General features: G+C 36.4%; 1 long non-coding RNA gene across 3 annotated transcripts in view; it reads left to right on the forward strand.

The window, feature by feature from the left end:
- The window catches only part of LOC144318575 (uncharacterized), a 52,020-nt gene extending 49,252 nt beyond the window's left edge, over positions 1–2,768 (forward strand). For all 3 annotated transcript variants that reach the window (XR_013384618.1, XR_013384619.1, XR_013384617.1), the window contains one exon: positions 2,108–2,768. This is a non-coding gene — a long non-coding RNA (uncharacterized LOC144318575). The remainder of the gene's footprint in view (positions 1–2,107) is intronic.
- Positions 2,769–7,184: the final 4,416 nt, after the last annotated feature.

A 7,184-nucleotide genomic window follows, 5' to 3' on the forward strand; every position in this document is an offset into this window, starting at 1 on the left:
TTCCTGTTGCTTCATACTTTCTAGCTATTGGTGAAGTGTTTTGTATTTTAGCCATTGAAATAGGTGTGTATTGGTATCTTTCTTTTATAATTTGCATTTCCCTAATGACACAGGAAGGTGAACATCTTCTCATATATTTATTTGCCATCTATTTATCTTCTGTGGTGAGGTATCTTAAGAGCTTTGGCCCATGTTTCAATTGGATTGTTTTCTTTCTTTCTTTCTTTCTTTCTTTCTTTCTTTCTTTCTTTCTTTCTTTTTTTTAGAAAGATGTTATTTATTTGTTCATGAGAGTCAACAGAGAGAGGAAGAAGCAGGATCCCTGCAGGGAACCCGATGTGGGACTCGATCCTGAGACTCCAGGATCACGCCTTGAGCCAAAGGCAAACACCCAACTGCTGAGCCATCCAGGTGCCCCTGTTTGTTTTCTTATTGTAAAGTTTTAAGAGTAATTTTATATTTTGGATAACAGTCCTTTAGCAGATATGTGTTTCATGAAGAATTTCTCCCAGTCTCTGGCTTATCTTTTCATTCTCTTAACAGTGACTTTTGCGGATATTTTTTTGAATCTTAATGTTGTCAAATTTCATGATTTTTTTCTTTCTTTCTTTTTTTTTTATGAGAGACAGAGAGAGAGAGAGAGAGAGAAAGAAGCAGAGACACAGGAGGAGAGAGAAGCAGGCTCCACGCTGGGAGCCCAAGGCAGGACTTGATCCCGGGTCTCTAGGATTGCGCCCTGGGCCAAAGGCAGGCACCAAACCGCTGAGCCACCCAGGGATCCCCTCATGATGTTTTTTCTAATATGGATCCTGCTTTTGGTGTTATATTAAAAAATCATCATGCTCATGGTCACCTGTATTTAAGTTATTTTCTAGGAATTTAATTGTTCTGAATTTTACATTGAGTTCTTTGATCAATTTTGAGGGTTTTTTTTTTTCTTTTAAAGGTATAAAGTCTGTGTCTAGATGATGATGATGATGATGATGTATATAGATGTTCAATTGTTCTAGCACCATTTGTTAAAAAGACTGTCCTTTCTCTGTTGAATAGATTTTGCTCCTTTATCAAAGATCAGTTGATTGTATTTGTGTGGTCTCCTTCTGTACTCTCTATTCTGTTGCATTGATCTACTTGTCTATTCTTTTGCCAATAGCACACTGTTTTGATTACTGTAGCTCAATAAGAATCTTGAAGTTGGTGACTGTCAGTCCTCTGACTTCAGTATTGTGTTGGTTATTCTAGGTCCTTTGCCTTCACATATAAACTTTAGAATGAGTTTTTCAATATCCTAGAATAACTTGCTGAAAATTTAATTGGGATGGTTGAATTTATAAATTCAAGTTGGGAAGAACTGACATCTTGACAATATTCAGTTTTCCTATCCATGAACATGGAATGGCTCTTCTTTTATTTAGATCTTCTTTGGTTTCTCTTATAAGAGTTTCGTAAATCAAAAAAAAAAAAAAAAAAAGAGTCTTGTAAATCTCTTAAACGTATTTTGTTATATTTATGCCTTAGTATTTAATATAAATAGTATTGTGTTTTTAAATTCCAGTGGTTCATTGCTGTTTTTTAAGAAAGCAATGGACATTTGTGTATCAGCCTTGCTCCTGCAACTTTGTAATAATGGGAGAAGAGGCAGGGGAAATTCAAAGACTAAGAGAGATTCAGCACTTTACTACTGGCTTTGAGATGACAGAGTGAGGCATGAGCCAGGGAATATGGGCAACCTCTAGGAACTGGGACTGCCCCTCAGCTGACAGCTAGAAGGGAAAAAGGGACTTTAGTCTTATAATCATAAGGAAATGAATCCTATACATTGTATAAATGAGCAAGGAAATGTTTTCCCCCCTAATGCCTTCATAAAGGAATACAGCCCTGCCAACACCCTAAGTTTAGCTTGTTGAGACCTTGTGGCAGATTTACCTGCAGAACTCTGAGATAAATTTGTGTTGCTTTAATCACTAAGTTTTAATGACATGTTATGGCAGGATTCGAAAAGAAATATAATCTATGAGTCAAGGCTGTCATGTTATAAGCAAAATAAGATGATCTCACTGATTTTACATACATACAACTTAATAAAGTGATATATGCCAATTCACAGGTTTGGTAAGAAGACTCTCAAATCAATTTTAAAGCAAATCATCCAAGATCATACACCAAAACCAGACCATGGATTTGGTTCAATTATAAATCTGCTGCTTGAGTGAACCATAGATAAATCATGACTCACCACGGGCTGAACAGCTTTTGCACCAGGAACCTGATGTCACAGCCACCGGTAAATGCTGCCATTGGCACTGTAACTGCAACCACCAAATATCTAACACTTCTGCCATCAGACGTGACAGCAAAAATGCAAGTTCCATAGAGCATAGTTTTTTGAATTGGTTATTTTTGAACAGAAATAATATTGATTTACATCCACTGGCAGACCCTAGATCATATCTATATTCTGGTGTGTAAGGCCTGCTGAGAATTTGGGTTTCTACTCCTACCTTCGGGAAGTAGGATTCATTATGTCAGCATATCACCAAATATGTGTAAAATTTCAAATACATCGTATGTCATGTTGGTACTAAATTTGTGGATTTAAGATGAGTTATCTGGGACAGAAAATATGTCAAAATACAAATGAGATCTGCAAAGATGCAGATAAAAGAACAGGTGAGTTTATATAACAGGGCACAATAGGATGGGAGCCAAGATTAATCTGGGTAGGCAATGATCCCATTGCTTTGGTTACAGAATTCTATCCTCCTCTTAATGACATTATAATAAAATGATTTTTTGAAAGATTTTGTTTATTTATTCATGAGAGACACACAGAGAGAGGCAGAAACACAGGCAAAGGGAAAAGCAGGATCCCCATAGGGAGCCCAATGCAGAACTTGATCCCAGGACCCTGGGATCATGAACTGAGCCAAAGGTAGATGCTCAACCGCTGAGCTACCCAAGCATTGCTAATGACATTATAATAAAAACAAATTAATTAAATAGTGATCATGAGCCTTTCAAAGAAAAATCTTATGAACTTTATTTTGAAGCAGAAACGAAAAAGCATGTCAGAAGTGTTTCAATAGAGGATAAAGAGAGAAATCATATAGGGTATAGCTTGGATGGAAATACAGCCAATTCTAATTATTTACTATCATTAGTTCTATTAAATGGTCACATATACTAAGTTGTTGCTCATATACAATGGGGAAATACGGGGTTCTTTTTTTTAAGATTTTATTTATTTACTCATGAGAGACACAGAGGGAGGCAGAGACATAGGCAGAGGGAGAGGCAGGTTCCCTGCCTGGAGCCCGATGTGGGACTCAGTCCTGGGACTCTGGGATCACACTCTGAGCCAAAGGCAGATGCTCAGCCCCTGAGCCACCCAGGCATCCCAAAATGTAGGGTTCTATTCCTACAAGCCTCTGACCACATTTTTATCAACTGATTAAAACAAACGTTTTATGTGTGTTTCTTTTTGAAGATGCCTCATTTAATATATATTGTTGGCTTGCTAACATTGACTTCATGGCCAACGGAAGTTTGACTCGTATCTGAAAAAATCTTGTCTAACACTTGCACAAGGCACCTGATAGTTTTCTTGCACTTGGGAGCACTAGGCAACACTTTAGCATTATACTCTGGGGCCATTTGAAACAGAAAAAGCACTAACGAATAGCACAGAAATGTGAAAAGCATGGCACTAAAAAGGCTGAAAAGGACACTTGTTTATAGTGAAATAGCTGCAACAGAAGGCAGAGGGCTGCCTTGTTTGACCTCCGCTGGAAATGTGATAGTCAGGTGGCTCAATTTTTTTGCCTTTCTGCATGTGTAGAAACGCCTGTGAAAGCATCATGATTACAGGTTTGGGGGTTACAAAATAAATGTGTAGATTTGCAGATGTGGAAGCTTGAGGATCAACTACTTATGGAACACACAGCTTGCGTGCCTACCATTTCTCCAACTGGCATCATCTCTACCACATAAATAAACCAAATTTCCATAGTCCATGTTGCCTCACCTTTCCTTCTTGTTAGTACAATGCCTGTAATGAAGCCCTAGATGTAGCCTGGCACTGAGCTCAATAGGATATGTAGCAAAAAAAATTAGAAAGAACTTAAACATCCCAAAAATAGAGTTGTGGGAAATAAGTTATGTAAAATTGTCAATATTGATATCATATGAAGTCATTAAATATTATGATAAATTTATTAAGCTTTAGTGATGTGGAAATACTTTTATGTATGATCCCATTGAGAATAGAGAATAGTGTGATCCATTTTAATGATTCATTTACATGAAATATATTTTTCTATGAATAGGACTGAAATATTTTCATCAAAATTTGTCATTGTCATTCCTAGAATTTGAACTTTGAGGTGTATTAATTTTGTTTGGTTATTTTAATTTTCCACTTTTCTATAATGATTACATTTTATTTGTGCATCTAAAAATACATATGAAATAGAAAAAATTTAGGTGATTAATATTAACTCAATGAATTACGAATCATTATTTAGCTTAGTCCATATGCACAACTGTTTGTTTTCCTCCCCTTCCCAGATTTTTTTTCTTCTCATTTTCAGTACATATTTCTGGTTCTTCTAATCACATTGATATACTGTCAGTCAAAAATAAAGGAGCTGAATTGAGTTCACACTTCATTACAAAACTAAGAACATTATGTAAGTGACATTTTTTGAGCTTTAAAATAATCTTGTTAAATGAGTAAATATTATTCCCATTTTTTATAGATGTGAAATGCTGAAAAATAGTTTATACTTAATTTGTCCAAGAATACACAGCTAGTGAAGTATGAAAGTAAGATTTATAGGCAGGGAACTAATTTCAGCGCTCATGCTCAAACCACTATGCTATTTGGCTGTCTCCAATAAAGACTTCCTGTTCTCTGCTTCACTGTCACACTTGGAAATATCCTATATATTTAAAAACTATATTTTTGAAATGGACATTTTTTTCCATCTTGGGGTGAACTATTTGAGGAGGGAGTTTAAGATTTGCTGTGGGTGGATGAGTTGAATAGGAAGGGAAGGGAGTGATATTCCCTTGGAAATCTTGAAACAATCTAGCAGTTCTATGTGTTAAATCCTGCTTTCCATCTACCGAGTCAGAGAAAAAATATCAATGGGCATTTTAGATTTTTTGCTCATAAACTCATTTGATTAATGATGTTAGCTGAGGCACATCAATTACAAAAGCACACTTTGCTCTAGGAAATCCCAAGATCCGGTCACAACGGGATATTTATGGGAGAACATAAGAGATTTATGCTGTTTATGTAAAGCACTATATGTCTTGGATGATAGTTTGTTTATCTCGTACTTCAGAACAGGGATTCCAAAAATATACATGCTATGAAAGACATCATAAGAAAAAGAGGCCCACAGTGTGATAAATGCAAACCTGCTTCTAGAACAAATTACTATCAAATAAACGGATCTCTTCAAAAATTTATGAAAGCAGAGTATCCATTCACAACCAACTATCACTGGCTGGGGGAAAAAAGACATCTACAGGATTATGTGTTCCTGCTAACTTTATTTTCCAGATTCACAGTGGAGCATGTAATTTGCACATTGCATTTTTAATCTTCCAGTTCATTCCACATGAATCAATAACAAGGAAGAATGCTGCCCACTAGCCCCATCAGTGAGGATTTATTCTGTGATACTGAAAACACCTATATTATGTGGAAGAAGTCAGTAGCTACCAAAGCCTAAACCAAAACACAACAAAAACAAAACTATTACCTGTGACATATTATTAGTACAAAGTATTGTTGTTGTCATTTATCTAATGTCTGCTATTTACCAGGCACGTACGCTAGTACACTATCATTAATTTCCAAACATCAGTACCAGGTAAGTGGTTTTACTGCACACTGACAATTTAGGAAGCAGGACTTGGGTGTTAAATGAGTGACATGCTTAATAAAACTCCATTAAATTATAATATATATATTTAATTTATTATGTATTCTGCTGTGCAGGGGTCCCTAACTTCTACACCAGGCGTACAGCATATAGTTAGTTGCTAAAATTCATCTATATCAAAACCCCTACAACAGATCTTTGGAATCAAAAGCTAGTTTTGGAAATTCAGTTTGCCTTATATCTCATCTACCATCATGTTAATAGTGACAAAAAATTAGTGATATAAAGACAACAGTAGAAATGAAGAGAGTAGGACAAAGCTAAGAAGAAAATTTTAAAAAGAAGGTACAACTTGTAAACCACCAGAAGTAATCCAAATTAGTGGGAAACAAGGAAGGAAAACTAAAGAAGGAAAAAATAAAATATTTTAAATATAAGATATAAATAATATGGCAGAAGTTATTCCTAACAGACCCAGAAAAGTAAAATGTATTTAAGTAGGATAAATTTAAATATTAAATCAAGAGACTCTCAGATAGGGTCAAAAAATAAACTAAAACTCTAGAAATATGTGGTCCCCAGTGGAGACACAGAGACTGAAAATTTAAATATGGGCAAATGTTAACTAGGCAAATATGAATAAAAAGCAAACTAGAGTATACGGTTTATTATATATTTTTTAATTTTGTCTGGACAGAAAAATAGAAGCCTCTCCAGGTTTTTCTTTCTCTCTTTTTTTTTTTTTTTTTGTTAATATTTTATTTATTTATTCATGAGAGACACAGAGAGAGGCAGAGACACAAGCAGAGGGAGAGGCAGGCTCCTCACAAGGAGCCCCTTGGGGACTGGATCCCAGGACCAGATCACCCCCAGCTAAAGACAGATGCTCAACCGCTGAGCCATGCTGGCGTCCCTCCAGGTTTTTCAAAGGAAGAAAATACAACACAAGCCATTATTTTTAAAATGTTGGAAATCATAGAGAAGAAAAAGTGAAAAGGTGTTCTTCCAAAGAAGTATGGTTAGGAAGGTGTTAACAATTCTTAGACTCAAGGGACATTCAGTGAAAACCTTCTCTACTGTTAATGTTTGAAACACAACCTGCCCAAACCAGGAGCCTGCACCTCTGCTCTCCATGAGGGAACAAGGACACCTGCCTTGGGCCAGGGCCACAGCTGCTCGGGGGCTGCAGCGGTACCTGTGGCAGCTGCTACTGGAGGTGAAGCCCACCGTGGGTCTCCACCTGGGACTGCTGAAGGTCTGATTGCCATCAACACCGCTAGGAACTTG

This window comes from Canis aureus, chromosome 8 (genome assembly GCF_053574225.1).
Source record: "Canis aureus isolate CA01 chromosome 8, VMU_Caureus_v.1.0, whole genome shotgun sequence".
NCBI classification, from domain to species: Eukaryota; Metazoa; Chordata; class Mammalia; order Carnivora; family Canidae; genus Canis; species Canis aureus.